Source organism: Phoenix dactylifera, chromosome 4 (genome assembly GCF_051530095.1).
Source record: "Phoenix dactylifera cultivar Ajwa chromosome 4, Ajwa_hap1_PhDact_Kaust_v1.1, whole genome shotgun sequence".
In the NCBI taxonomy this organism is placed as follows: Eukaryota; Viridiplantae; Streptophyta; class Magnoliopsida; order Arecales; family Arecaceae; genus Phoenix; species Phoenix dactylifera.
In genome coordinates this window covers 45,823,165-45,834,269 of record NC_143193.1, presented here as the reverse complement: position 1 = coordinate 45,834,269, position 11,105 = coordinate 45,823,165, and the positions used below count along the sequence as shown (strand labels likewise).

The 11,105-nt window shown below is 43.8% G+C and overlaps 1 long non-coding RNA gene across 1 annotated transcript; it reads right to left on the bottom strand.

Annotated features, from left to right (window-relative positions):
- Positions 1–8,064: 8,064 nt before the first annotated feature.
- Positions 8,065–9,716, bottom strand: LOC149767811 (uncharacterized). Its single transcript, XR_016400313.1, has 3 exons — positions 9,425–9,716; positions 8,435–9,228; positions 8,065–8,309 (listed from the first exon to the last, which is right to left on the bottom strand). It is a non-coding gene; the product is annotated as an uncharacterized LOC149767811 (long non-coding RNA).
- Positions 9,717–11,105: the final 1,389 nt, after the last annotated feature.

The following is an 11,105-nucleotide window of genomic DNA, read 5'->3' as shown; positions in this document are numbered from 1 at the left end:
GTTGTCGTTCCGGGGCGGAGCCTCTTTTCTTCTGCTTTATAGGCCTGCTGGTCGGTCTCACCTAGAGTCGGTGGACCATGACCTCAGGGTCAATTCCTGGCACGTCCGCGGGCGACCAGGCGAAGACGTCAGCGTTGTCCCGCAGGAAGCTGACGAGGCAATCCCTCTCGCGGGCGCCGAGGCCGGAGCCGACCTGCACAGTTAGCTCGGAAAAATTTTCTTGTAGTGGGATTTGAATAAGGAGCTCATCGGGCTCTACTTGCTTCTTCCAGAGGGTGTCCCTCGCATCGAGGGTTTCTATGGGCAGCGAAGGGCCCATCGGGTGGTCCGGCGCCTCGGCTGGTTGCTTTACTGTGTGGGCCGCCATGTAGCATTGCTTGGCGACCAGCTGGTCTCCGCGGACCTCGCCTACTCCTTGGTCGGTGGGGAACCGCATGAGCAGATGGCGAGTTGAAACCACGGCTCGAAGGGCATTTAGCCCTGGGCGCCCGAGGATGGCGTTGTAGACCGAGGGCAGACGGACCACCAGGAGGTCCATCCTCACAGTGCTCTCCCGGGGGGCGAGGCCGACTGTGACAAGAAAGCTAGCCTCACCTTCAGCCGGGACTGCATCTCCGGTAAACCCAACCAACGGGGCATTGACTCTCCGGAGGTGCCCTTCTGTCAATCCCATTTTTTGGTAGGCATGATAATACAAAATGTTGGCTGAGCTTCCATTGTCAACTAGGACACGCTTTACATCAAACCTATTTACAATCATAGAGATGACCACAGCGTCATCATGAGGGGTTTCGACCCCTTCTAAGTCCTCGTCCGAGAACGAGATGACTTCATCAGTACGTGGGCGCTTCGGGGGTGCTCCCTGGGCGGCCGTTCCTGCCGAGGCCCGCCCGATCATATTGATGGTGCCGGCGATGGGCCTGTTGTCGCCCGAATTTTCGGTTGGTGCGACATTCTCCGCCGGCCTCCTTTCCTCAGGTCGGTTCCTCACGAACCGGTTGAGTACTCCCCGTGGGATGAGCGCTTCTATCTCATCTCGGAGTTGGTAGCAGTCCTCCGTGTCGTGCCCACGATCTCGGTGGAAGCGGCAATACTTTCTGGGATTCCGGGGGAGTCCCGTGTCTCGCATAGGAGGCGGGGGTCGGAAGAAGTCCCGACCCTCGATTTCCATCAGGATTTCGGCCCGAGGAGCGTTGACGGGTGTGTAGTTCTCGTACTTTCCCGGATACGTCCGAGGCCGTGGTGGGGACCTCGGCCGAGGGGGGGTCCTTTGCTGAGATCGCCTCTGCTGTCGGGGCGGACTTCTCAGTCTGGGGAGGTTCTTCTCTCGGCGGGGGGATCGGCTCCTTTGTCGGCCACGCTCCTCGCGGCGTTTCTTCTGCTTGTTCGAGGCGGGCTCAATTGCCCCCCGCTTGGATGCAACTGCCTCCTCGGCCTTGGCATACTTCCGGGCTCGGGCCAACATTTCAGTGAAGTCGGCCGGAAAACTCTTCTCGATGGAGAAGAGGAATCGGTAGGAGCGAACCCCAGTCTTCAGAGCCGACATAGCTATCGACTGGTCTAGCTCGCGAACCTCCCATGTGGCGGCGGTGAAGCGGTCCAGGTACTCCTTGAGGGACTCCCCCTCTTTCTGTTTGATGTCGAGGAGGGAGTCCGACGTCCGTCGCTGGCGCCGGCTGGCAGCGAAGTTGGTGGCGAACTGCCTGCCGAGCTGCTCAAAAGAGGACACCGTATTCGGCTTCAGCCCAGAAAACCAAAGCCGAGCGGTCCCTCGGAGGGTCGCTGGAAAGGCCTTGCAAAGTATGGCCCCCGAGGACCCTTGCAGGGCCATGAGGGCCCGATAGCTCTCTAGATGGTCGAGAGGGTCAGTCGTCCCGTTGTAGGGTTCCACTTGAGGCATTTTAAACCTCGCGGGAACCGGCTCATCCTCGATCTGGCGGGAGAAGGGGGATTTAGTAGTGAACTCAAAGTCTCCCTCTTGTCTTGCCTTCTTGCTGTGGAGCGCCGCAATCTGGCGCTCCAGATGCTCAACTTTCCGGTCGAGCTCCCCCACTCGTGGAATTGTCGCCGTGGTTTGCGCCGGCTCACGGTGGTCTGGGGCTGACTCCGCCTCAGAAAGCTGGGGCCTCCGGTCGAAGCCTTCTCCCGGTGACTCCCTCCGGGGGGAAGCTCGTTCTTCGTTATTGGCTCTAGAGGAGCCATGCAGGTTTTGGCTTGGGAAAACCGGGCCGTTGGGGAGACACTCCGGCAGGGCCTGAGCCCGTGGGGGGAGCGTAGGTAAGGCTTCCTCGCGCCATAGACCCTGAACGGCGGCGGCCAGGGCCTGGACTTGCTGTACCAAGGCGTCAAACTGTTCCGGCTGGACCTGAGGAACCGGGTCCGCCGGAGTTGGAGAATTCTGGACAGAGTGTCCAGGACTTTGCGGGGGACGCCGGGAGGCGTTAGAGGCTCCCTTACTTCTCAACTTCATGACTGCTACTCGGGCCCTTCCTCTAGCGCCAACTGTTGCTGGAAATTGGACCCGAGGGCAATCTTCGGTCGAGGAAAGGGAACGGCGAGTTCTCACGGCGGGGCGACGGTCCGTCGGCGGGCGGCGTCCTCCGTCTGGGGCGGTCGGAGAGAAGGGACGGCTGGTCCACGGGGCGAGGCGACGATCCGTCAGCTGGCGGCGTCCTCCGTCTGGGTGCCTGCACACGAGCCGGTGGCCGGGTTTTCCGGCGCCGGCCCTCCGACGCTCAAGTCAGGAAGGGGGCAAATAGTGTAGGAAGGAGATAAACAGTGTCAGTAAAGTGCATCCATCTTCCAACCCCCTCCTGAGAGGCCAAGGCTCCATTTTATAGGCGGGGGTCGGTCTACCTGCGATGTAACAAGGCGAAGCCGTAGTACGGCTCGGCATGTCGTTCGGGTCGGCGCACGGTCAGGCGGATCATTGCACTGATGTCGGCGGTGAGGGCGTCGTACAGCCCGAACTAGCACGCTATCAGGCGAATTATTGCATTGGTGTCGGCGGTGAGGGCGTCGTACAGCCCGAACTAGCACGCTATCAGGCGAATTATTGCATTGGTGTCGGAGGTAAGGCCGAGATCGGAGACTTATCATAGTTGACTAGACTCTGCTGGGCTGATTTGCCGTGGAGAGCTGAGAGTCCGTAGATGACAGGAGCCATGCGCATTTATTGTGGAGTAAGCCGGAGATCCGTATTTATTGTGGAGTAAGCCGGAGATCCGCATTTATTGTGGAGTAAGCCGGAGATCCGCATTTATTGTGGAGTAAGCCGGAGATCCGTATTTATTGTGGAGTAAGCCGGAGATCCGCATTTATTGTGGAGTAAGCCGGAGATCCGTATTTATTGTGGAGTAAGCCGGAGATTCGCATTTATTGTGGAGTAAGCCGGAGAGTTACAGCGACCATGCGCAATAAATGCCAGAGGGGCGTCAGGGTATGGTCCTCGGCCAGACCTCAGAGGCGCACGGCCGTAGTAGGTGGCTGACAAGAGTAGACCTCGAACATCGGGGTTTTTCTTAGGTCGGAGGTCTCGAGGTCGGTCGTCTTGAGGTCGGGCGCTCCGAAGTCGGACGCCGACTTCGGCCGTCCGGGGTCGGAAGTTGTACGGCTTCTTAGGGGCATTTATGTTATTTGGAAAAAAATCTTATTCCCCCCAACACATCCAAAAGGTGAAAAAGGCTAATATATTCCCGAGTTACATGAGTTAAAACTTACATGGATCCAAATGTTTAGGATGAATGACTAATGTAAGGTGCACATTCCGTTTCATGGAGTGTTCAGATCCATCAGAAAGAGTGAAACTAAAATGGAAGAGAAGAATTGTGGGAAGGGCCTTTCGAGGTAGTACGTAGTAGCTGGGGGAAAAAAAAAAATCAACCTAGCATTTGGAATGGAGCATGATTGGCATCTTCGGTCTGGCATTTATAAGAACGGGGAAGCTACATCCATCCTTCTTTTCATAGAACGATGTGGTACATAGGCATGTGCAAATGCACCTCTGGAAATATAAGATTTGAAATTGAACGGTAACATTGGATGGGTATGGTATGGGAGTTTAAAAGAAGAGAATATCGGTTAGAGACGAGTAACAAATATATGATTAAGCAATTAGATATTATGTCACTCTTGCCCAATCATGTATTACTGCAAAGTTCTGATGAGATCCGATGCTTTAATGTTGGTATGATCGCAATAAATATTAATGTTTATTTTACAAATACTACCCTATTACAAGATTTTTTAAAAAATAATGTTTGTCTAAAAACTAAACGATAATTCCTGAAGAAAAATGAGCTTAAAACAATCTTTTTACTATAGAATAATACTCATGATGCATGCGTGACGGACATAAGTGAGATTACAAGGAGTAAATTTTTGTTAGAGAACTATGATCAACCAACAAATGATGAAAGGATAGAATTGTTACCAGCCTACAAAATAGGTGGCTGTGATACTATAATATAAAGGCAATTGTTATTTACAATAAAAGTTTCTAGAAAGGTGTTTCCTATGGATGGCCGTGATTCATGCCGTTAAATAACTTTTGAAATTAGATTTTCTTTCATTAAAATTCTTAAATCGCATGAGTCATATTAATGTCCTTCCACTTTTATTTGTTATACTTCTCTTATTTCTTTCTTTGTTGAGATTTTCTTCTTGGTCTCAAAAAAATCTAAGACAAGTAACCGGGAAAAGAATCCTAGATCATTGACTAATATAATTAAGTTATAGACAAATTATTCATGGGCAGGCCTCCAACTGCTCCATTTTTTTTCAGTTTTAGTTATACAATAAGGAGCTTAATTTTGTAAGATCCTGGGACATGCTCAATTATGTATATTTCTTTTTAATGATTTATTGTGCATCAAGATATTGTTCCATTATAAACGCACAAATATAGAGCTGCAGTTTCAATTTTGAATTTTTAAAGATAACTTGCATACAGATATCATTTTGAATTGTAAATTAAGGGATTTCTTAATGTATTAGAAGGTTTGGATATTGGAGGAAGAAATTAGTTGTGGAACCTAAAGAAAAAAGTTTTAGCACAATAAGCACGGTAAACGAAATTATCCTTTATATATATATATAAATTGGCAGCTATAGACTAGATAAGCTATGCATGTGTAATGATTAAGGACCTTATCCAAAAGAATTAGCCAAAAAGTATTATTTAAGCTTCTTGATTCTGTATAAATATCCAAAATTTACTTATTACATAGCCGATATAGAACTAAACATTCATATATGGTTCTCCCATCGTGTTAATCCAAAAACATTGGAAGTTTGAATGGTTGAAATTTTCCAGAATTCAAGAATGCTTGAGATCTAATATTTTTGGAAAATTTTTGTGCAGCAATAAAAATATCAGGATAAAGATCGTAAAAAGCCGTATACGGTCGGCGACAGTCTGGATCCCTTCAACCTAGCCGACAATGGCTTTTACCACCTATTGGACAAGCCTCTCTAAATATCGAATGTCCGAATACGTACAAAGCGGCAATAACAAAAATTTGACATAATATGGAAGCTCTGTTTCATGGCACATGCAAATCATTATGATCATTTGCAGAGTAGCATCCAATGTTTTATGTAATGTAAACAGCATATAAGACAGGTAGGGAACCTTAAAACATAAAAAAGAAACTATGGATACGTTAAGATGACGTCTATACCGTATAATAAAGCTAACACCTAGACGTGTCGTCAAACCGTGCATGCCCTCCTTCTGTGGGCACGTTAGTACCCTATTTGATGGGTTAACCTTGGTCCAGGTTCTTTTCCTTTCTTTCAAAAGAGACACAAAAGGTGCGTTAATAAAAGAGATCACAGGCATCCATCACATCCTTCCTCACCTATCACATCCTTCTCACATGCATTGCTCTTATGTACGTCTAAAATATATTAAGAGAAGCGAAGCACTAGAGACTTGAACCAAAGATCTCGTCTATGAAGTAAATCATCGCGCTTATGATTCAATTAATTGAAAGAGAATCAATAGATTTTTTTTTGGAAACGATTCATCCTTTTCGAAAGCAGCATATAACTCTCCGTTGTACTACATTCTTCAAGTGTGCATGTTCTTTCTTCCCCCTTCCAATGGCAAACAGTAGAGATGATAGACGGAGTTATCCTCTCTAGAAGCATGGAATCCACAGTAAAATCCCATCCAAGATTTTGCTCGAAAGAAAGGGAAAAAAAAAAAACACTTTGCAGTGCAATTTGGTAGAAATAATCCAGTTCTACTGCTCCATAACATGTAAGGAAAAAAAAAAAGAAAGAAAGAAAACTTCTTGTGCAAAGTGATGGTTCCTATGCGTTGCACATGATAGTAACTTTTCTAACGAAATCGAGATGTTTCTCTTCCACTGCCACTAGCAAGCCACTAGAGCAATGCAAATGCGGGTCTCCAAACAACTTTATATGTTTGCCACTCTACCTCTTTCACTGTTCCAACCACCAAAGATAGAACTGTGCATGCTCTCCCTATATATATATATATATATATATATATATATATATATATATATAACTTCTGATGACTGATTTATAGCGCAAGATGTTGATCGGATGGTGAATATAAATCATGACCATCACTTAGATGACAAATCTTAAGTTTAAGATTTTTCAGTAAATTTTCAGCTTGGTGATCTATGATGTCCCACACATGTGAAAAGGTGATCTATGATGTCACATAATTTGATGAACTTCCCTGATTTCTAGTCCTCTCACCTTTTTTGTTGTTAGTGACACAAAAATCTCATGCAAATAGCCAAAGTTAATATGGAACCCATAAAGGACTTTCAAATTCTTGCGATTCCCGGCCCGGCGCTCTGCGTGGTTATGTACATGTTCCGACTCGCCGGTCATTATAGATCTAGTGGCATGGCGAGGCGAAGGGGGGAAGCAAGCTCCTGCTTTATATTTGATTTTTTTATTCTTAAATTCTTTTTTTTAGATTTTCATGGGACAATGGTACCACTCTTCTTGAGGAGTCTGAAAGCCTCAATAAGACCAGAAGATAGAAACCTAGTGCATGTTGGGGCTCACCAGATCACCTTGCCAGAAGATATTATGAGCTATTTATATATTTATTTCTATACTTATGTATTATGTAATTTTATTAACACGTGGAGAGAGAGAGAGAGAGCGGTAAGGTGACACACTCACACTATAATAATCTAAGTCCAAATGTTTGGAGATGCATGACTAAATAGTGAGTCTATAACTCTCATAGCCAGGTGAAGGGACGTGAGCGCTAGGGCAAGCCCCAAAATAAAACCCATCTGACCATTACGAACTAATCCTCTTGCCTTAGAAAATGTCTTATAGCAACTCGGGAGTGAAAAATAGATGAACATCCCTCTCTCTAGATTTAACAATGAGAACTAGGATGGATCTTTTTAGGTTTATCGATCTCCTTGTACTTTTTTTCAAATTTTCTTTCTATAGCCACCATAAGAAAGGGCTAGATAGCAGTTGATGAGATGCAGGTGAAGGACCGTAGCACAAATAGGTAAGAAGTTTTCCACCAACTCCAGCATGGCATTTCATACCAACTGCCTAACTTGAATTTTTATGCTCAAAACTAGTCATATTGCATGGTTTTAGGAATAAAATGAGCTTGTGACATGAAAAGATGAAATACTATCCATATCCATAAATTAACAAAACTGAACCATGCAAGCGCTTACACAGAGTCATCCAAATCTACAAATTACAACACTATTGTAACGACCAACATTAGAATTTGTCACAATCTTCTTCACTTGGGAAGCTGTCTTGTCTCCTCAGGCCCATTAGTCTTCACTCTCCTACTTGGGAAGCATTGCATAGCCGAAGTTCCATCAAATCTAACAATCGTGACTGCAGGATTTTGTTAATGGACATCATGTTCTTAGCCATTCTGACAGTCGATTGTCGGTTCTCCACGCATGCCTCCACCTTCATCTGGATTGCCTCCAGGGTCCTCCCTTGCTGCCAATGTAGAAAATGTTTTCCCATCGAATCATTAGAACACAACAATAACATCATATTTTTCAAGGTCTGTGTGTTAGAGAGAAAGGAAAAGACCTCCAGATCAAGAATATGCCTGTTCATAAGTCCAGATGTTTGAAAACTAGGAATGAGAACATGATCTTCTTGAGAACAATATGTTGGTAGAAAAGCCACTGTTCCCTGTGGTGCAATGTTTAGCTGAGGAGCCTTGTCCAATTGAGAGGCATGAGGCTGTCGGCGATTTCTACCGTTCTCTGATGCGGAGAGTGACGATTGTGGGATCACCACTATATTTGTTACACAACCTGTCAATGAACAAGTAGTTGTGCATGAAAATGAGGATTGCAAGCTCTTGTGAGAAACAACAAGATGTGATGCATCATGGCTAAACCTAAGACTAAAATCAGGATGATCTGTAGATCTGAATTACCTTTTCCATGGCTGAATTTTCGAACAACCTGCCAAGTTTTGACATCCCAGAGGCAAGTGGTGCAATCCTTCGATGCAGAAATCAACCATAGGCCCCCTGAACTAAATGCTAAAGCAGTGATTGGTTCCCTACAAAGCCATGAGATTTATCATTTCAAGCTAGCATAGACTGAATCTAGTACCAGCATCCTTGCACAGAGAATTTTGACATGCAAGCAATCAAAACTAAAGCAAGAAACAGTTTCTCATACCGACGCATTTGAAATCAATGAAACTAAAAGAAGCTGAGATAAACCCTCATATGCCATACTTTTTCCACTTTTATGAATCCTCTTATTCCTTTTAGAAGGGGGAAAAAATCATATCTTCTCACTGTCAAAGACAAACATGCTCGAACTAATCCAGTTATATACATATGTGCAAGAAAGGACAGCTGGTATATACATATTATTGTTCCATGCCAATAATTAGTAAAAGAAGATTTGTTAGCTTAAAGTAGTCTAAAACAAATGGATGTTCATTGTTAAGACTTGCTCAAATTAATTACATGCGAAATGCCTGGAGTTTCAGAAAACATGTAAGTAATAGTTACTTGTGTCCACATAAAACTACAGAATCATCCTCTGAAATCACTGTTGGATTTTCTTGCAGTCCAATATTGAGTTCAGTGACATGAATTCTACCATCTTCATTTCCAGAAAACAGTAGTTGCTCCCCTGGATCAACTGCCATCACAGTCACAGCAACTGAAAAGGCATGGGTTTGCAGTACCCTTCCCAAAACAAGGTCCCATACCTACAAAACTTTAAGCAGAATCAGAATTATGAGAAAACTAAACCAAAGTAGCAGCAGTTACATGCATTTAGGCATGCATGCATCACTCTATATGTAGAGGATGAATTAATTAACTGTTAATCAGTTAAACTCATAGAAGGCCAAGCATATGAAAGCTATGGAAATCATCCAGATTGGAAAATATGTGTCTTATAACCTTGCAAGTGCCATCGAGAGAGCTTGATATCAGTAATAGATTAGCACCACAACACACTGGTAACAGCCCAGTGATAGAGGATCCATGCTCTGACCAAATATGGAAAGGAGAAAAGCTATGACATGCTTGAGGACCTGCAACATCTAGTACACTTGCACAAGAAAATGACCAGGAGCTTATGATGGTGGCCTCATCAGACAAAGAGAAGTGTGGCCTAGAAGAATTTTTTAACTAAAAAACATGAAGGCCAAGATTTGATTCTTACCTGATCATAGACCAAACACAAATTATACCATCCTCAGAACCAGAAATAAGAAAAGAGTCATCAGGGAAGAAGGTTAAACAGCTCATAGATGTCTGATGAGCATGCCAACTTTTAAGCAGTCTTCCACTTGGAACCTATAAACAGTTTAATAAGATTTTGACTCAGTGCACCACACAAACAAGCATGCTACAGAAGAAGCCACAGCATTGGAAACTTGAGAGTAAATTAGTTAATAATGGATAGATTTGGCAAATTTAGTTTCAATCTTGAACTCTGGTTTCTCATGTCTGACTAATGGATATTTAGATCAATTTAAAGAACTTCCAGTGCTTAAAGAAAGAGTGGTAATTATATTGATGGGCAAGATAACATGACACAGATATTCTATCACTAAGAGCAAATTTGTAAGAGAAAAGATGAGGCAGTTACCTCCCATATGTATATATTGCCAGAAGGAGCTCCCCCAGCAAGATATATACCATCCTTGGAGTTAGCAATGGGCCCAATAGCCTCCATTGGATAGCTTCTATGAGGAGCTTGAGGCTGGAAATGGAGAGACAATCAATTGCGCGAGCACACACAAATAACCAAAAGAAAAAAAAAGATGATGCCTTTGCTAAATAACAATTACCTAAGCAGCAAAAGAAATGCTTTCTAATATTATACTGCCGTATGAGTAATTCAAAAAAAAAAAAAAAACTAAAATTAGAAGCCCAGCAATGAAATTGAAGAAGATCTTGGCTTGATAGGTATTACAAACTGAGCATAAACTTTCTCAAAAGGTTTTTTTTTTTTTGAAAAAAAAAAGGCATAATTATGCAAGATACATAAACCACCAAACTTGTAATTAAGCAAATAACCCATTACACAAATGCCCAAAAGGAAACCACATTAAATGCCCAAATCAGTTTCAAAACTTAGCCATCCAACCAGAGGATCAGTTGAACAAGATGGGATCAGTCAGAATTTTTGTCGGATCGGGCATCGGGTCGCTTGCTTGCAAGTCGGCAGTCCAAATTAGAAACTCAAATGAATTTTCAGATGGACCAAGTAAGCAACCTGGTCAAGATTTTAACATTATCTCCCCAACAATGCATCTCTTAGTTAATTTTATTTTACGTACTATTTGTATAATCTTGAAATGGCATAAGATATAGCCTGAATACCAAAACTTTGATGAACGAAGATTCATAAAAACAACTTCAAATAGTTGGAACAAGAGATCATATTTAAGCTATCCTAAAGCAAGAGTAAGGCTAAATACATCCTTGGAATATCATTTTTTCTTAATTTTACCTATAAAACTTAGGGTTTGTTTGTATATTTTTATAAGATTGGACTCAAAATTCTATAGAAATCGGGCTTATTAGCCCATCTATCTGGCATTTTCTAAGAACATGTCCGAACTCATCCCAA